Below are 20,905 nucleotides of genomic sequence, written 5' to 3' on the forward strand. Positions count from 1 at the left end.
ATAGCATTCTCCTATACTATAGGGTTCTTCCACCACACCCTTCTTTCCACCCTCACTGCCATTGCCCAAGTTCAGGCTTTTGTTAACTCTTCCCAGGACTAATGGCATCATCTCCATTCTTTATCCTCTACCCCCCCGCCCCCCCGCAACCTCTGCAATTTTTCTTGTGCTGAAGAATAAATTTCTCAAAGCTCTGTCCTGGCCACATCTCTGCTTACTAAAATCAAAAGGGTCCTTTGAAGATTACCTGTCTCCTCCTACTCTAAGCACCTGAGCCTGAGATTTCAGTCCCACCACATGAAAATTCCTAACTCATTTGTCGGCCTGTCTCCATCTCCGCTCCTGAGCCGTTCAGCCAGGCACAGTGCAGAGGCAGCTCCCATACCCCCCTCGAGCCTGATGGGGTATCTAGCCCAGCCCTCCAGAGCTCCTGCACAGATGCCTGCCAAGCCGCATGCCCTTCAGGCTCAAACACTTCCAGAAGACAGTGAATTCACCACCTCACACCAGCTTAGGCTAGTTAGGGTGTAGCCATTGAGTATCTGTGTGATCAGACAATATGTCAGACCCGTAAAACCCATCACTCCAAATTGGCACACCACTATTTTTCAGGCTTTTGGTAATTTCTGATCTCTACTGGATTTCTCACATCTCTATTGGTGTCTCTCTCATATATATATATATATATATATATATATATATAGTTGTTGTTGTTGAAAGCCCCATTTTATGGATATGAAGACTGGAATGCAGAGAATTTGGTAACCTCAAATGTACATTTGTTCAATTCCTAAATGCTTGCTATTTTACTACACCATAGAGCAAAGTACACTGGAGCAGAGTCTTGGAGAGAATGTGTTTCATAGAGACAGACAAAAAGCTCATGGAAGAGAAGTCGAGGAATGAGAATCCTGACCACTAGCTTTTGGGTTGCACTGAGGATGATTTGGGGGGGGGGTTGTGTGGGAGGGGATGGTGGAGAGGGGATCTCTGAGTTGAGATGCACCCATAGCTCTAGAAAGCTCACTATGGATTAAGGAATGTTAAGCTCCCCCTCCTGCCACCTTTCCCCTCCAAAACCACCCTCCTTCCTGAGTGTGACTGGGCATCTTCACCATCAACACCAACAAAATGACCAACTATAGCTGAGAACACAAGCTGATGTACAGTCAGAACAAGAGAGACGTGTTCAATGACAAGAAAAGAGCAATTCCTGCTCCACCCAGACACCCTCCACCCCTCACCCCTCACCCCTCCACAGCTACCCATTTACCCATTTGAGTGATGGGAGAAATAACCAGCTTCACAATCAATCTCACTTTCCCTGGATGTTGGGAGTTAAAAATCATTTGCATTTCGACAACGGTCCAACAGTCCCTTATCCCATCCATCAATTTGAATGGTAAATTGGCTGCCCGGTTTCCATGTGATCTTTAATTGAATAACTGCATGTCATCAACACAAATTTGCAGTTTCGCCTAGAGCTTGATTTACAGGGGGCTTTGGTTCTTTACTAAAGTGTTTCAATTTTCGATTTGTAGTATATCTGCGCACAACGTGTGTATGTATGTGTGTGTAAGGAGTGTGGGAGAGAGGAGAGACAGAAAGACTGGTGTGAGAGCGGAGTGGAGAAGACATAGAAAGAGAGGTTGGAACTGCAGACAGACACACACACACACACACACACACACACCAGTAATTAATATGAAAAGATAAAACTCTTTCACTTGGGACCACAGGCATTGAATGTTCCTTGAAAAAAAAAAAAAAAAGTGGAGCCCCTAATACTCAGAGGTTTGCAACTGGATAATAACTTTGCAAAATGTGACTGACAGTTTCCAGCTTATCTCCTTAATCACACCTTGATTTCTATGAAGCAGGGCTTATATTCCCGGCAGGTTTCAAACATGTGTTAATGCTGAATCTCCCATGGCAGAATCAAAGACTGAGCTTTGCAGAAGGTCTCTGCCATCAGAAACATTCCTGGGAGAGGGGCAAAACCAACGTCAGTATGCTCTGGCTCCAACTAAGGTCTCATTCTCCTACCTCCTGCAAAAGATGAGGAGCTGTGGAGAAAGGTGATAGAAATGCAGGGGAAGGCATGCAAAGCAACAATCCCTGTAGACTTGTGTTGTTGTCTCAGTGAAATCGTGGGACTCCTTAAAAGTCAGTTGTTTCAAAAGACTAATCACCATATGGACACAATTAGCATTTATTTTGTTATATCATTTTATTATTTGTGTTCGTTTCCTTCAGTTTGAATGTCTAATAATTCTGGATAGTTAACCTGGCGGTAAACTCTCTGCAAGGGATGAAAGTGATCAGAGCCCCAGTCTTTGTGGTTGAAAATTGGGCCCTGGATGAGATCCAAGGCACCTCAGGAGTTATTGTGACCTCCTCCCGGCAGCCTGTGCAAGAAGGAGGGAAAAGAGATACCAGGAGTCTACACTGTGTCCTACATAGTTATATTAATGCAGTCCATCTGCACTCTGAGGAATGCAATTTTACTCTTTGTATGACTTGAGGAAACCAAGACTCAGAGCAATCCATCAACCTGCTCGAGAAACCACACTTAGGAAACGATGGCGTCCGAATTTGAACTCCATCTTCCCTTATTGACCAGATCAGTCAATGGGGCAAACAAAACGCACAGGAGTTTGGAAATTTACCTTCTGGGTCCCAGTTGCCCTCTGCTCCCCTCCTCCTCTTTGTTTTTAAAAATCTCCTTCCAACTTCCAAAACTGTAGCTGTTTTCCATTGGCTTCTCCAGATCCCTCCTCCACTCTTTTCCCTCCCTGATCAGTGTCCCAGAGAACAGCAACTCTTGCCCTCTGGCTGAGAGTCCTGTGTGGCCAGCAGGAGGCCCTGGCAGTGGAGAGGAGCAGGGAGGACCACATGGGCTACTTGTTGCCCAGGCTCCCTCCCTGCCCAGCAGTGGCTGCCCAATTTCTACCATTTGGCATCCGTTATAGCGACCAACTTCAAATTTCAGTGACTTAGCTGTTCCCAGATGTTTCCATCTCAGGATCCCTTTACACTTTTAAAAACTGTTGGGGAACTGGCACTGTGGCGTAGCAGTTAAGGCCACTGCCTACAATGCTGGCATCCCAGATGGGCACCAGTTTGGGACCTGGCTGCTTCACTTCCGAATCAGCTCTCTTCTATGGCCTGGGAAAACAGTAGAAGACGGTCCAAGTGCTTGGGCCCCTGCACCCATGCGGGAGACCCAGAAGAAGCTCCTGGCTCTTGGCTTTGGATCAGCACAGCTCCCACCATTGCAGCCATCTGGGGATTGAACCAGCGGATGGAAGACCTCTCTCTCTCTCTCTCTCTCTGCCTCTGCCTCTCTGAAACTCTACCTTTCAAATAACATTAACAAATCTTAAAAAAAAAAAAAAAAAAAAAAAAAAAAAAAAAAAAAAAAACTGTTGGGGACCTTAAAGAGATTTTGTTGAATTCTCTCCATACCTAACATGTTAGAAGTTAAAATGGAGACCTTCTCAAACATGGGAATCAACAAACATACATCCCTTAGCAGTCAGAGCCAGGAACCTCTGGACACCTCCACCTGTGAAAGGATGGGAATGAAGAAGGCAATTCACAGCTTAACACTTTCAGGAAAGTGGTTTTGGCATTGTGGATCCTACTAGACTCAGGGGACTCCCACGTGTATTGCTTCACAAACCGTTCCTTCAGGCTGACTCCACGATGCTTTCCCACTCCCTGCTGTGCCCCTCACTCTGCCCATCCCTTCCCAATCACTCCCTTTGTAAACTCTTCAACTCCATTTGGGTGTGGCTGCTCTTTCTGCCTGGGACTCTGATTCATCTCTGGCTGGGCTGTGGTGGGGATTTTACCTGGGAGAAAGGGTTGAGTCCAGAAGTAATTCAAGCACGGGCAGGAGCAAAGGAAAACTTTCCTTCCCAGGGCAATGACCTTGTCCCGGGAATTTGATTGTATGTAGGCATCCTCGCTGATTAATGGTACCATCTAGAATCAAAGGCCTGATTGTTTCCCTCTCTCTGGCCCTGGCCAAATACGGGATCTGCAGACAAACTGGTGGGAGCCTGAACCCAAGTTCAGCAGGAAGAGGGGAGGGGATGGCTTCCCTGGAGGCAGCGAGCCGGGTGGTCTTGGCCATCCTCACCTACCCCTTCCTCAGCTGCCTTTCTTGCTCCAGGGCAGAGCTCTTTGTTCCTTCTCCATGGCCCTCAGGGACTCTGGGATCTCAATGGTCCCACATCGCTTTCTACTGCTGTAACTCTCACAAGCTGCCTTTTCTAGAATGCTATCTCCTCCACCAGTCAGGAAGGTCGGCCATCTTGTTATATGCTTGACTTGTTGGCTGTTGGTCCCATGGTCAGCTGGAGACAGTCCTTGCTTCCCCACAAAGGCTCTCTTCTGACAAGTCACTCCTGGCAGCCAGTCCCAGTCGGTGTGCCTGCACAAGCAGACAGGGAAGCCCCAGAGATGTTCCATAGGTGTGGGGATATTCTGGGGACGAACTGCACTGGAAATTTAAAAAATCCAGGGTGGGAATTTGGCATAGCAGTTAAGACATATGCCTGCATCCAGTATCACGGTGCCTGGGTTAAGGTCCTGGCTCTATTCTCTTCTTCAGCTTCCTGCTGGGAGGCAGTTCATGACAGTTGAAGCACCTGGGTCCCTGACACCTATGTGGGAAGCCCAGATTGAGTTCCAGGTTCCTGCCTTCAGCCTGGCCCAGTCCTGGCTGTTGAGGACATCTGGGGAGTGAGTCAGCAGATGAGAGGTAGTTTTTCTCTCTCTGCCTTTCGAATTAAAAAAATTAAAAAAAAGAACAAGAAATGAAAAACCTGAATGTCAATACCAGCCCACAGCTGATGAGCTCAGTTACTTCTGCAAACCACTCCCTTTATCTGACCCTCAGAGTAAGTGGCTTGGACTTGAAGAGCAAATTCCAACTCAGGGTGACATCGCAAGGGGTTTGCCCAGCCACAAAGTCACTAGGCATTGGTGGCCACCTAAAATATGAGAATTTCTGATTTATAGCTGAATAATGTTTTCTCATCGAGTGAGGTACAATATGGGATTCTTAAGGCAGTACTGGATTTATTGTATCCATCTTGCCTTTTCCCCCCAAAGAGACAGTAAGATTATCTGGTACAATGGTGTCCATAAAATAACATTGAAAAGAGGCTCTTGGTCTTGGGAAAATTGGAAATCTGAGCCTGGGGCATTGATTTGGACTTTGAAGTCCATGCACCAGGCAGTTTATGTCTCCTGCAAATACTAAGGGCTTAGGGATTGGTGTTATGGTGCTGTGGGTTAAGCCACTGCCTGCAATGCTGATATCCCTCTTAGGTGCTGGTTCAAGTCTTGGATGCTCCACTTCCCATTCAGCTCCCTGCTAACATGCCTGGGAAATACTAAAGGCTTTGCTACCCACCATAATGAACAATGATGTAAGAAATACCCAGAAAAGTCAATAATATATTTTCTAGTTGTCGAATTTATCCCCTTCTTCACATAATATTATGGAGCAATGAAACATTTAAAACTCAGCTATATATAATCTGTATGAATCTTATCAATGTATAATTGGACAAAATAATCTCATGAAAAATTGCCTTACAGTAATTAACTGATGACTATCTTAAGATTTTAAAGAAGCAAGATCATAATAAAATAATGTTTAGGATTATATAAAGAGTTGTTTTCTAAGCACAGTTTTTTAAAGCAAAGGAATGATGAACAAAAATTCAGCAGAGTTCCCACCAGGGCTCTGGAAGGATCACACAGTACAGCCGCACTGGCAATGTTTGAATCTGTAAGCTGAATGGCAGCTCCCTGCTTGTTCATTCATTATCATGCATTATCACTTATCTCTACCTCACCTATAGTCCTTGATATGTTGCTAATATAATACAAATTTTAAGATACAGTATGTTATCAAAAAGCAGGAAGGCATGAGATAATTTTCAATTGTTTTTAAAAAAATGAAGTTCTTTTTAAAAATGTTTTAAAAGATTTATTTATTTATTTGAGAGGCAGAGTTACAGACAGAGAGAATGAGAAAGAGAGAGAGAGGTCTTCCATCTGCTGGTTCACTCCCCAAATGTCCACAATTGCCAGAGATAGGCTGATAAGCCAGGAGCCAGGAGCTTCTTCTGGGTCTCTCATGTGGGTCCAAGCACTTGGCCTATCTTCTACTGCTTTCCCAGCCCATTAGTAGGGAGCTGGATCAGAAGTGGAGCAGCCGGGACTTGATCTGGCGCCCATATGGGATGCCGGCATTGCAGGCAGAGGCTTAGCCCACTACACAGTGTGTTGGAAATATCTAGGCACATGTCCTAACTCTGCTGCATAAAAGGCATGGACCCTGGTGTGCTTTCTCTACGCATGAGCTTCCATTTCCTGTTGGGAAAGTAGGAGATTACTACCTGTCAGATCTGCTGTGAGAGAGAAAGGTACATGCCAAGTGCCCAGCGCTGTTTCTGACCCATGGTCACGTGCTCCTGATGCTGCTCATTCAGGTTCTCTGCTCAAATGGCCCCCATGCAACAGCCCACCCCCTCCACCCCACTCCCTCTTGAATCTCTAGACTCAGATGCCACCATTGATTAGTGAGGGCAAATGTGGGCAAATTACTGAGGTGCTTGCCTTACTCTCATTTGTAAAATGGGACTAATAATACTCAATTCATAGGCATCTTATAGGAATAATATCAACCTCGGACCAGTGGCAGAGAGAATAAATTCTGTCATGTTGGTATTCACCCCTCTTTCCACAGGGTCTACGTTAGTGCTTGAGCAGGGAGGCACTCATTCACTAGTTGTTGAATGAATGAAGGTGTACCCCTCCCCGTTCTTTTCTCCTCCCCTTGCATACTTATAGTTCAAAGTGTGGAGCCCCTAGGGCTGGAAAGAAGGTGCCATTGTTAAGTGGCCAGCACATGGTGTGGCACAGGCAGCACTGAGTCGATTTTGTGGAATGGAAAGGGACGATGTTCGGCTGGGTGTCTCTGCCACTGTGATCGGTGGCAACGAGCTCATTAGCATCAGCTGGCAGGACAGTCAGTGCTCTTTCCACATTCAACATCCTCCTGCCACCACTTACTCAAGTACTGAGCAAAGGATGACCCAGGGACGGAGAGCCACTTCCTCTCTGGCACAACCAAAGCTCAGGCCATTGTCTTTCTTGACTGGGTACAAGATTTACCTTGCTTTGGCTGGCAGATCCATTTAGACGATGCCCTGTTTGGCTGGCAGTAAGAGGATGCCTTTCTTTATTGTGGCTCTAATCCCTTGAATCAATATTTGTTCCCACATCCCCCTGTTTGCCGACAGGGTCTACTCAGCTGAACGGCAACTTCAAGTCTTAGCACAAGCACAGGCCGTGAGAAGGAGTCTGGGCAGCGTGGAGGAAGGGCCCATCCCAATGGCATCCTGAGACCTCAGGGACTTTGCTTTCCAGTAAAGCCACTCACTTCCTTGGTGGATTTGTTTAACCTCTTTGCTAGCTTCCAAAAAGAGGTGGCGTGGGAGGAGTGGGGGACACAGCCAATTGAAATGCAGTTGGGACCAACACAGAGAAGTAGGCCATGGCTGGCTAACAGAGAGGCATTGAGAGCAAGAGGCCCTGGCATCAGGAGCCCACAGCACTTGAATGTTCCTTTCTTCCAGAACAACAGAACCTCCCAGAGCATGGAGTTGTATTGTCCACGTCTGGGTTTATAAAGCGTGTGCTTCTCTCATGTGGAGCCCACAGCACAATCCCTTTGGCTTGCTTTCCAGCCTCCCCTTCATCTGGACAGGACACAGACTTTGCTTGTCCACTCCCACCCATGAGCTTCCTTGCTATCGCCAGCTGCAGAATCTGCATGTGGCCCGCAGGCAGGCAGACTCTGCTGCCCGACAGATGCCTTTCATAACGCATTCACTCTTCCTGCCAACCCCAGGCCTTCCCCTAGTCCTCTGCTGGCACATTGTGTATTAGGTCAGACGCAAGGACAGAAGCCATCAGGGGGGCAGTGGAGAGGCCGAGGAAGCCGAGGAAGTGTGGGCTTTGAGGTTTGGGGTTTTACACCAGGTGTGATGGGAGGCTCTTGAGAGAACAGGCACACCCTACTCGGCTCCTGCTTCCTAGAAAATGGGTGTGAAAGTTGAAGCATGACAATGTCAATGAAACAGCTGATAGAATAATGCCATTCTCTCAACAGCTGGAAGTCCTTGTGATTCTCCAAATTACCTTATTTTTTTTAAAGATTTATTCATTTATTTGAGAGGCAGAGTTACAGACAGAGAGGGGGGAGACACAGAAGTCTTCTATTAGCTGGTTCACTCCCCAAGTGGCTGCAACAGCCACAGATGGGTCGATTTGAAGCCAGGAGCCAGGAGCTTCTTCTGGGACTCTCACATGGATGCAGGGGCCCAAGCATTTGGGCTATTGTCCACTGCTTTCCTAGGTGCATTAGTAGGGAGCTGGATCAGAAGGAGAGCAGCCAGGACCCGAAGCAGTGCCCATACAGGATGCCGGTGCCACAAGCAGAGGCTTAGCTCACTAAGCCATGGAGCCAGCCCCTAATTTGCCTTAGCTTCCAGGTATCATATCCGATACAAGTCCCTTGGCTGGGTACATGATCTTTCACTTGACTCTTCTCTTGTGCGACCACATACACAGTTGGCAATGGTGTCCAAATGAGGCCAGAGTTGACGTTTTGGAATAGGCTTAGAATTTGCCTGTCTTGACCCAGTTATATGAGTTGTAAGGTAACAAGACCTGATTTTATTTTTTTGGAGTGGTCACGTTAGCTATTCCAACTATCATGCCATTATTCTCATGACCCATGAGGGAGGGGACCCAGCTCTTTTCTGGAAGGTAGCACGTTGAGGTTTCCTATGTTCATTTTACAAACTGCTTGACGGCGGTGCATATGTGGTAAAGCCCAGGTTCCTAAAAAGTTAAATGTTACATGGAAGAGTCAGCTCTGGGAGGCAAAAACCCCAGGCTTCTACCAACAGAGGCCTTGAATCCATATGGCTGATTCTGAAGGTCTTTTCCTAAGTTCTGGGGTCTAAGAAATCATGACATCTTTCAAGGTCAATGCTCACTATGTAGACTGAGAGATTGATAACGGGAGAAAGAAGGATCAGAGCAGTGTCGCTCCCCGTCTTCGTGGAGGAACGACACTAAACCCTGCCTAGGCTTCATATCTGAGTCACGGCACCATTATGTCGCTCCCCGTCTTCGTGGAGGAACGACACAGGATTCTGCGTTGTTCTTTCGTCTGCTCGGCCCTCCCCGGGTTTGTTGCTGGTTCTTCCCGGGTTGGCTGCCGTCCCTCCACCTCCGTGGAAGGGCGGTTCCCCCTGGCCACCTTCCCCACTTCCGCAGGGGAGCGGCACACTGCCGGCCGGCTCTCTCGGGGGCTGCACAGGTGTTCCTTCAGATAGATGTTCCCCCTAGATGTTCCTCGTGCATGCCGTCTCTCTCCTCCTTTATAGTCCTCCTCCACCAATCCTAACTCGGCTGCCCACACGCCGAGTACGCTGCTCTCCTCCAATCAGGAGCAGGATCAGCTCCTGGAGGTCATCACTCAAGTTGGCAAGAGGCAGCTGCGTAGAAGCTGTTTTCTCCTCTCCCAGCGCCATATTGTGGGAGAGCAGATGCATAGAATAAGTCTTAATTCCAGTAACTCAGTCCAGTCCGGGTTGCTCCCCACAAGCAGGAGTAAGTCCAACTTTTAAGTAATAGAGACATTTATTTGCCCTTGACCAGTTTTAACACATGGTGGCAACTCTTCCAACACAGGTAACCAGAAGCCATCCAAGCTAAATTTTCCTCTTACTGCAGCAGAGACAGAATGAAAGCCCTGGAGCTTAGAGTCTCAGAGACCCACATTCTGCATGAACTTGGGTGCATTTATTATGTCCTGTGAAATTTCATTTTACCTATAAAAAGGGGATAGCATACTTAGTACTAACTCGTAGGATCACCGTGAGGTCTAAAAGCATACACGCATCTATGTGTAATGATACAGTGAAGACTTGCAACAGTAGTTCTAGGCTGAGGCCGGTTTTGTTCCCCAGAGGATGTTTGCCAATGTCTGAGCCCTTACCACCAATGTGAGGAGTGGAGGCAGTAAATGCTGTGTCAGGGTGCTGTTCAATATCCTGCAGTCCACCGGACAGCCCTGTGTAGTAAGGAATCCGTGCTCCCAAAATATCAATAGCACCAATTTGAGCAATTGTGCTTAGCTAAATAGCCATTGTGTATCAGGCATTTTCCTACTCATGTCTGATCTGCCACCATTGCACAGGTTGCAAAATGCGGATCCTGAACTTCCAGGCTAATAATGACAACACCCTCTCAATGATACAAAGCTTCTGCATACTGTGCTTTGTCTCATGCATTTTCAAAAGAACCAATTTGTAGGAACTATTAATGTAATCTTTATTCTATAGGTAGATCAACAGAAGCTTATAGGGTCTGGGTCACTCAGCCGGTCAGCAGCAGGCCACGTTCTAGGATACCATGCTCCTGCCCTGTCCACACGTGCACGGCATGGTTAGACAACACAGAAGCTCAGAACTGCTACTTCAGGAAGTCATTCAGGGATGACATTATTGATGTAAGGAAAGCAAATATATAAGGATGGCCAGAAACAATGCACACAGTGGGTGCTCAAAAATCAGAGCTCTTTCAATATTTCTGTTCCCTCCTGATGATTGGCAACCTTCCTCAACACCCTATTTCTAAGCTAAGGACCCCTCAAGGCCAACCCCACCTGTTGCACTCCCACGACTCCCCCAGGTTTCTAGCTCCACTGGGCCCTGATCCACAGTCACAATGTTCACGGAGTGACGCCTCCTGACAGGCACCACCCTGCACTGGTTGTGGAGACTTTGCAGAGGCCATCAGTCCTCTGGCGCCCAGGACCCCGGGGCTGATACCTTGTCAGCTGTGTCCCTGCTCTCTCATTACCTGTTTGGAGGGTCACCTTTCTGAATGACAGCTTGGAAAATTCTTTATCAAAAACTTTTCTTCAGCACAAAAGACAGATCACTTATTGTTCTGACATGCTCTACTTATGATGACACGACACCGTGTTCTTGCTTCTTTTACTGGGGGAACACTCACCTCCTGACTTTGGCTCACGCAGCGGGCCAGGGTGATACACTGGTAATTAGGTCAGACCTTCCACAACTTTCACATACTCATTCATTCATTCATTCATGCATACATTCATGCATGCAACTGTACATGTGAATGTGTGCTATATACCTGGCACCCCTGTTAAGCATTTAGTGGATCAACCCAACAAAACATTTGTATGCAGTCACTGATCCTGAGGATGGTCCAGTTTACTTGACGATGCAAGGGTGGGGAAAAGATAAAATTTTAAGGTAGTAAGTGAAGCAGGAGAGGTTTGCATTAGACCTGGCAGCAAGAGCTGGGGCTGGATGGAAACTAGCCCTGGGCAAGGCTCTGCAGAGCCAGGGGCCTGGCTCCCTCTGGGTGGTGATAGGAAGGGCACTGGCAGAGGCTGAGGACTGGATTTTGTTGGCATACACAGCCATTTGTTTGCAAAGGGGCCGACTCTCCACAACCAAGATATGCTGATGAAACTTGTTCCTGGAAGGTGGCCCAGGTGCCAGTTGTTGGCCCTGAGTGACTTGTCATGGTCCTGATAAACACTTGATAAATACTATCTCAAAGGGTCCTCTGTGGGGCCAGCACTGTGCCACTGTAGTAGGTTAAGCCTCTGCCTGTGGCACCAGCATTCCATATGGGCACCAGTTTGAGTTCCAGCTGCTCAGCTTTCAATCCAGCTCCCTGCTAATGTGCCTGGGAAAGCAATGGAAGATGGTCCAAACCTGCACCCATGTGGGAGACCCAGAAGAAGCTCCTGGCTCCAGATCAGCCCAGCTGTAGCCATTGCTACAATTAGGGGAGTGAACCAGCAGATGGAAGATCGATCTCTCTAACTCTACCTCTTGAATAAATAAATAAATATTTTAAGAAATGAAGCTTCCTTATATTTAAAAAAAAAAAGGACCTCTGAATATCTGAGTCAACTATCAGAGAACTGTGGAAAAGGGAGTCAGTAATTCTGCAGGGGTGGGGGTGGGAGAAGGGCCCCAGAAGGTAAGATATACTTCCAGGACATTAAGCACCGGTGGGCCTCACCAGGGAGGGGGAGGTAGGGAGGGGGCTCTGAGCAGCCTGGAGGGGCAGGTGGTGTGTTCTCAGGGGGAGGATGAGGATGTGGTTAGAACACAGCCTGGGGGAGGCTGGGCTGGGAGGTGAAGCTCTCAGGCACTTTGGGGCCCTGTGAATGTGAGGCCATGGGATTCAGATGCTGTCCTGTAGCACCTGCTGGGCTCCCGGTTGATTTACAGGTAGCGGTGCTGTGGAGGGGGGGTCTGCACTGCTGACTTGTCTCTCTGTGAGCACTATGGCTTTGGGGACTGACAGCTCACAGATACAGGCAAAGGGGCGAGGCAGGCGGGTGCTGCAGCCACTAAAGAGATTGTGTGAGGTCAGCACTTCTCTCTGCAGGCTGATTAAGCCCATCCTTCTAGGAAGGAGGCATAGCACAGATTTCTCAATAAATAAATAAATAAATAAATAGGCAACAGGGAAAAGACCCAGGATCAATGAGTTTCCTACAGCAACATTTAAAAGGCAACACTAAGATGTGTTAAAAACTCAAGTGCCTGGTGGAATTTGAAATGCACATCCATGCATCATGTACTCCATGCACAAAGAAATCAGAGACACTGAAGTGTGCAGTAAGGGCAACGGTCAAGCGAAGGGGCCCTGGGAAGATTGTCTGGAAACTTGCTATGGTGCTACTGGGCATGCTCACTCCTATGCATGCGTGGGGCATGGGGCTGGGACCTGGATTCTTACCCCCAAGGACAGCCTCACCTCCCATGCGTTCACGATGCACGATGCACAGGCTGTACTGTGTGTTTCCTCTCAGTTAAGCTGCACGACAGCCACAGAGCAGGCTGCATGGGGCCTCAGCTGTGCCCAAGGTGGCAGAGCAGCAAGTGTGGGCTTGGGAGGCGAACCCCCGTCTCCCCAGCTCTGAAGCTCTCAGCCCAAGGGCCTCCCAAATGAATTCACGCTTCCTGTAGGATGGGAAATAGATCAAAGTGGCTGATGCCAGCTTCCTGTCTAGACTCTTAGTGTCTTCTAAATTCTGCTGTGGACAGAAATATCCCAAGATTTTGGGTGAGGAGAAAATGGTGGTGAAGAGGGAAAGGGGAATAAAATTCACCTGCAACACTTGCTGTGGCCTTTGTAAGCTTGTTATCTTCTGAGCCTTCTCTTCAGCAAAATGAAATAGATGAACTAAACTGTATGCAAGACATGTACTCTGTCTTAATACTTCCAGGATTCTAAGCCCCCAAGGTGAGTTTGTTATGTATTAGAAAGCAAATCATGAAATATAAAGGTTTTCAGGTTTTTAGACCAGTACAGAGATAATACCAGAAATCATCGTGTTTAGTGAAAGAGGAACTTTTGGAAGTTAGAAACGTGCACTGTTTCCAGATTTGGCCAATAAACACATAAGGTATTCAGTTAAATTTGAATCTCAGATAGGCAACAAGTAAGATACTTATATGCTTATGATACTTATGCACTTACTATCTTAAATGGATGTGGGGAGCAACCAGGACTAGACTGAGTTACTGGAATTAAGACTTATTCTATGCATCTGCTCTCCCACAATATGGCGCTGGGAGAGGAGAAAACAGCTTCTACGCAGCTGCCTCCAGTTCAACCAATAAACTGTAGGACCTACTCCTGATTGGAGGAGAGCAGCGTACTCGGCGTGTGGGCAGCCGAGTTAGGATTGGCGGAGGAGGACTATAAAGGAGGAGAGAGACGGCATTCACGAGGAACATCTAAGGGGAACATCTAAGGGGAACACCTGTGCAGCCCCCGAGAGAGCCGGCCGGCGGTGTGCCGCTCCCCTGCAGAAGTGGGGAAAGCGGCCAGGGGGAACCGCCCTTCCACGGAGGTGGAAGGGACAGTAGCCAACCCGGGAAGAACCAGCAGCAAACCCGGGGAGGGCCGAGCAGACGAAAGAACAGCGCAGGGTCCTGTGTCGTTCCTCCACGAAGAGGGGGAGCGACAAATGGATCCTTAGGGATAGTATCCATGTAATATTTGGGACACAGTTATATCAAACATTGCTTTTGAGAACATAAATTTTCACTGGGCATTCTGAATATTACCTGGCAGCCCTAAAACACTGACAAAGTCAAAACAACAGCCTAGCTGGTTAAAATCAGAAGAAAAAGTGGACAACAATGGAAGGGAGGTGGTTTCCTTATCCTGCAGGCTGGCAACCAATCAATCAAAGAGACATAGCTTATATTTAGTATGTATAATAACAGAGTTGACCACTAGAAACACTGAGCAAGAGATATAGTAGCAACAATAAGAAGCCCAGGAGGGTTGAGGACAAGAGGGAAGTAATACAAGTATTACAAGATTTCTGTTTTATGGAAAGGAATTCAACACAGTCCACAGTGGCTGAATCACGAAGCAAAGACATATGGAAATTATTTAGCATTATGGTGGTAATTTCCAAAGAGCTAAAAATGAAACAATTAAAAATGGTTTTCTCTAGATAGTGGGGTTTGGGAAGTGGGGGAAGAGGAAGACAGCTACTTTTTATTTCATTCTCCCCTTATTGCACTTTTAAATTTTATGCCATGAGATGAGATTAAAAATATAATAACAAAATGAATCATCGTTGCTACTGAGTATCATTCAGCAGGTTGTAAGATTTTTGGTTATGTGTACTTTTGTGTTCTCAATCTCAGGCTTATTTTTCTTGCCTCTGCTACCTTCATTTGTGGAAAAAAATGTTAATCAGATTTGCAAACCCAACGGACATACAAGTATTTGCTATTGCTTTGCCAGGCATGGCAAAAATAGTTCCATGTTCTCTATTATAAAAATAGATAACAACCTTCAGATAAGTAAATATGGTGCATTTAATTTAAAGCAAATATTCAAGAGGCACTCTCCAGAGGTGGTTTTAACTCCGAATTGCTATGCATTACCCTTAACACATCTTGCAAATGAACTGTGCTTGTGCAAGTATTATTTAGAGCGATGTTTGCTTGATTTGTTCAGGGTCAAAGCCATCTAACAAAAATACTTGGATTTTTATTCAACACTTCCATTCATTTAGAAGGGAGGCAAGAAAGTTCAGTTGGGGCTCAGAGTGAAGCATTAGGCAGTCATTCGATGTCTAGGATGGATGGTGTGTGCGTGTGTGTGTGTGTGAGAGAGAGAGAGAGAGAGAGAGAGCGAGCGAGTGAGCAAGAATGCACAATTAGCACACAGAGAGTCTGGAATATAAAACAGTCTCTGCTTCCAAGGAAAAGTCTCATTAGAAGACGTACAGCTGTAGCACGTGATTAACGATGCTTCCGCCCAAAACATTAGAATGCACCCTGCCGCCCACAAACCCCATCAGCTTACTTTAGACCCATCTTTCTAGTCTTTGAACTCTGATACTGTCTCCAGCTCACTGCTGTTCTTTAAAATGAGCTTTGTAATGTGTAAAAGCACACTGTATTTGTAACGGCAAGTTTCCCGGATCTCCCAGGCTGGAGCGCCATAGCCATCCCTCCTCCCGGGCAGCGCCGCCTGTGCCTGCAGACTTTGAGTGGACGCGTGCGTAGCCAGACTTCTCTATGCCTTTGCCCTTTGCCCGGCCAGGAAACCAAATCCTCCCGGCCTGGCCACTTCCACCAGAACCACCTTCTGGCTCCCCCACTGTTAAGAACTGGTGTTTCCCTCTCAGCTCCTTTCAGAGATATCCCGGAGGTGAAAAAGAGGATAGTGGGGGCTTATGCCAGAGTCCAAGGACTGATGGTTGATAACGCAGAGAAGGAGAAAGATGAGGCCGATTGGGTTTCAGGGCAAAAGAAATAAGAATCAGAAAGGAAACCAAAACCGCAGCAGCATTAACTGAATTTCTCCCATTGATTGAGAGCCTTTTTTGAGTATATGAGGAATTTCACAATGATGGTCTGATTTCATTCTTACAACAGGTTGGCCATTGCTCCTCACTTCTGAATGAGGAAAAAAAAAAAAGGCACAGAGAGGTTAAGTAAACAGACCAAGATCACAGAGCAAAGAAACCACAAAGGCAAAATTCAACCTCAAGTCAGTCTCCATGTGAGTCCCCTGCTATAAACTAGGACACAGTGGGGCCGGCACTGTGGTACAGTGGGGTCAGCTTCTGTCTGCAGACTGGCATCCCATTTGGACACTGGTTCTGCTCCACTTCTGATCCAGCTCTCTGCTTTGGCCTGGGATAGGAGTAGAAGATGGCCCAAGTCCTTGGGCCCCTGCACCCATGTGGGAGACCTGGAAGAAGCTCCTGACTCCTGGCTTTGGATCGGCACAGCTCCGGCCATCGCAGCCATCTGGGGAGTGAACCAGCAGAAGGAAGACTTCTCTCTCTCTCTCTCTCTCTCTTTCTCTCTCTCTCTGCCTCTCCCCTCTCCCTCTTTCTGCCTGTAACTCTGCCTCTCACATAAATAAATAAATCTTAAAAAAAATACAAGGCCATGGAATTGCATCTCTGGGCTGAAGGGGAATGGATACAAATAGAAGCAGCAGCTTCACTTCACTTCAATTTTCTTCCTCTTCCTGTCCCTCCTCCTCCCACTCCTTCTTTCTGGTCCCTATCACAAAGACCTTTGTCTAATCACTTTACTTGCTTTACCAGTCTACAACTGACCCCTACGTCCATTTCTCCCTTAGAGCTGAATTTTCTGCACAGCACCAAGCACTAGAAGCAGAAGATGAAGAGCTCCTTTTCTTGGACCTGACCGTGTCCAATGAGGAAGAACCGTGCGTGGGACTACGGTACGAGACAGGCTAAGTATCTTGTTTTTTTTTTTTTTTTTAAATATGCGACGCTTCACGAATTTGCGTGTCATCCTTTCACAGGGGCCACGCTAATCTTCTCTGTATCATTCCAATTTTAGTATATGTGTGTGTGTTCAGTCGGGAAACAGATTTCAACCTCCTGCTAATGGCAAAGCATGGCGCGATGCAGAGGCAGCATCTGCTGCGAATGTGAAGACAGAGAAGACAGAGTACTGACCTCTGCCCGGTGCTGGGGAGCCAGAGGGGCTGTATTGTGGAGACGCACCACGGAGCACACACTCAATTAACATTAGGCTTGTTGTAACAAAGCCAGCCCCGATCCTGCATGTGTAGTCCTATCTTGGCCAATAGCATAGAAACTTCTGTTGGTCCTTCTGGTCTTTCAGGAAAGAACCTTCTATTTCCATTACTCGTGGACACAGACATTGTCCCATCACACACACACACACACACACGCACACACAGGCACATGCAATCAGCTCTCATGCCCTCTTTTCTTATTTCTTTATACCTTCCCTTGTTTCCTCTGACTTTGTCTCGTCTCTTCCTCCTTCCTTTGAGCTTAATGCCTTCTGGAAGCTGTAGTTGCCAGGGATAGCATTCAATCCAAAACGCTTGTTGAACTCAAAGTTTTTGGCAGAGAGCTCTTAATCGTGAATGATTGCAAGGACTCATATTCACAGGGCTTGTCTCTGCATGGTGGCGTATTCCGTAGATTTACCTATATTTATTTTAATTTCCCCAAACTCTTCTAATAAGCAGATTTTTTTCCCTAAGAAAATAGGTTAATGCCTCGGGCTCCACGCAAAGATTCTGACGCTGGATAGTGAGGGGATGTGACTGTGATGGAGGAGTCAGCACCGGGGATCGGAATGCAACCCAGACTGAGCTGACTCACTGCCTGAACCAACAGCTGACAATTGCCAGTGATGTGTTTAAAGTGGATGTTTTGATGACATAAGTGAAAATGAAGAAGCAGAAGCAACAGGCTCAGGATCGCTTTCTCGGGCGTTAGGGACGGAACATGAAAGCAAGCGAGGGTTTGGCCACGTCCACATCTTTGTGATGCCAAACCCCTAATGATCACAAACTGCTTCAAGATGTGGAGGAAGCCTCAAGCAGAGGTAGCAGGCGGGCCGCTGCCTCTGTCTTAATGCTTTCCAGCCCCGGGAAAAGTGCAGATGGAAGCGGCTCCCTCTGGCGGGGTCGGCGGACGGACGCTCTGCGGTGACTGGTGTTTGTCTGCCCTTCCAGCCCTGTCAGTTGGTGCCCCTGCTGGCGCTCCCACCCAGAGTCTGCTTGCTCCTGGGGGTGAGCCTCCACCAGAGAGGCACTGGCAAACTCCCCATCACACGGGCGTCTGACCACACACTGCTGTCTGACCATTCTTCTGCTCATCAAACTGATAGGAATGGGGTGGCTGCTGTGTGCCAAGCACAGTGCTGGCTCTGGGAATATAAACACAAGTTCAACAGCCCCGACTCCTGACCAAGTGACATTTACAACAGAGCAGCGAACTGCAGGCCAGCGTGGAGCGCGTGGCAGGGCCCAGCTTCCTCTTGTTGCTTTCTGCGAAGTTTCTAGATCAGTCTTGTCTTTATAGTTGGGTGGTTGCTTCAGTTTCCCAGGTAGCACTAGTTCCTGAAGGGGATCTGAAGCTCAGGAAAGCAAACTTGGACATGACCTTGATTCCATGCCTTAGTCTTAAGGGGTTATCCCCTGAGGAATTTGAACTTGCTATTCCGTGTACCCTAGAGCCACCTATAGCTTGGCCATAGGATGAATGGCTAACCAGAGCAACCTTGTGCCAGCTAGTCACCCTAACAATAGCCGCCATTCATGGATCACTTACTCTGTGTTAGATGATTTCTTTCCCTGTCTCACTGGCTACTCATGATACATGTGAGATTTCTGCTTCTAATATAGTCAAGGAATCCCCAGTCAGATCCTGCCCTTCCAGAGACAACAGCTATAAACTACAGACTAAGTACACAAAAACAAAAATGCAACAATTATCTGAAGGCACTGGAGAGTGGTGATATGGAATCATACATATTTGGAAGGGAAATGTAAAGTTTGGAAGAATAGAGTAGCATGGGGTGTTTTTTTCTAAATACAGCTTTTAATGGTGTTACACAGAGTAGATAAACAGGATACACAACTCATGGTCTACTCTACCCTAAAGAACCAAAGAATAGAGTTCAGGGTAACCACAGCCACTGAAGAGTGAGGAAGGAATCTGGGGGAAGGGACAGAGCTCAATTCTGTTTATAAACTCTGTGCATGTCTCTGGCTTGCTCCTGTGTGTGGGGAGCAGACTCAGAATAGCTTGGACTGAGGCCTGAAGAACACACACCTACTGCCTAGTGGGGAAGCTCAGGGCATGCATTTAACCGAGTGTGATGGTTACACAAACATGTCACCACGGCTAACCTGCAGTTTGCCGTCATTTAACAAAACCCCGATGCAGGGATGCAGGGGCGGTTGTGAAACTACTGTGTAGACATGGTTAGTGACTACAATCAATAGATGGGCGTGAGGTAAATGGCATTGCCCTTGGTGATGTGGGTGGGCCCTATGCAATCACCTGAAGACCTGGTGAGAAAGAAGAACTTCCTGGAGGAGGAGGAGGGACATTCAGCCTCAGGACTCCAACATCAGACCTGCCAGGGTTTCTGCCTCCAGCCAGGCCTTGAGATTTCAGAATTCATGGTGCCACTATCATGTGAGCCAGTTCCTCAAAATTAGCACCTGTTGGCATGATAGGATACGTGTGTGTGTGTGTGTGTGTGCACGTGTGCACTAAACACACACACATGCATCTCCTATACTCATCTCTCCCCCTTCTTACATACATGGTTGGTTCTTTGGTTTCTCTGGAGAACTCTCACTGACACAGTAAGTTAACTAATGGGCCACTAAAAAGAGACACATCAGGACTACCACAGAACCTACACTCTCTACAAGATAATGTTCTTACTGTCCAGGAGAAAATCCAAAATCACTTTATACACCAAGAACCGGGAAATTGTCAACAGGTGCAAGAGAAGAGACAATGAAGGGAGAGTGACCCTGAGAGGACCGAAGCATCGGCATTAGCAGGCATGGATTTCAAAGCAGCTCTGATAACTATGCTCAAGTGGAGTAAAGGAAAACAGGCCTGGAGGAAACAAACAGACGAAATCCCACCAAAGACGGGAAAACTACCGAAAAGAACCAAAAGGAAAGTCTCAAACTGAACAATAGAGTGTGTGAAATAAAAACCTACGGGACTGGCTCAGCAGGAGAGTGAGATGACAGAGGAACCGAAGGGCAGAGAGGAAAACAGACTGAAAATATGCAGGGAGTCTGAAGGGACCATGGGACAATGCCAACAGGTCTTTTCCTGCAAGTCCAGAAGAAGGGGAAGGAGATGACTGGCCAGAAGAAACATTTAAAGATATAGGGGGGTGGGCCAGTGCTGCGACTTACTAGGCTAATCCCTCACCTGTGGCACTGGCACCCTGGGTTCTAGTCCCGGTCGGGGCGCCGGATTCTGTCCCGGTAGCTCCTCTTCCAGTCCAGCTCTCTGCTGTTGCCCGAGAGTGCAGTGGAGGACGGCCCAGGTCCTTGGGCCCTGCACCCACATGGGAGACCAAGAGGAAGCACCCAGCTCCTGGCTTCAGATTGGCACAGCGCACCAGCCACAATACACTGGCCGTAGAGCCACCTGGCAGGTGAGCCAACAGAAAAAGGAAGACCTTTCTCTCTGTCTCTCTCTCTCACTGTCTAACTCTGCCTGTCCAAAAAAAAAAAAAGATATAGGGGGTGACATTTCCCAAGCTTTGAAGAAAATGTAAATGTATAGGTTGAAGAATTCAGAGATCTCCAAGTAAGATGGATAACAAGAAAATCACATCTCAGGAAATGGTCAAATTGCTATAAACCAAAACCTTTAAAAATGCTAGGAGAAAAATGACACATTCTATAAAGAGCTCTATAAAGGATT

The 20,905-nt window shown here is 47.3% G+C and overlaps 1 protein-coding gene and 1 non-coding gene across 6 annotated transcripts in view; both read right to left on the reverse strand.

Annotated features, from left to right (window-relative positions):
• The window catches only part of TENM4 (teneurin transmembrane protein 4), a 2,118,216-nt gene that overhangs the window by 994,123 nt on the left and 1,103,188 nt on the right, over nucleotides 1-20,905 (reverse strand). The gene's annotated exons all lie outside the window — the stretch shown is intronic.
• LOC127484988 (U6 spliceosomal RNA) lies at nucleotides 16,933-17,036 on the reverse strand. Its single transcript, XR_007912197.2, has one exon. It is a non-coding gene; the product is annotated as a U6 spliceosomal RNA (small nuclear RNA).

This window comes from Oryctolagus cuniculus, chromosome 1 (assembly GCF_964237555.1).
Source record: "Oryctolagus cuniculus chromosome 1, mOryCun1.1, whole genome shotgun sequence".
In the NCBI taxonomy this organism is placed as follows: domain Eukaryota; kingdom Metazoa; phylum Chordata; class Mammalia; order Lagomorpha; family Leporidae; genus Oryctolagus; species Oryctolagus cuniculus.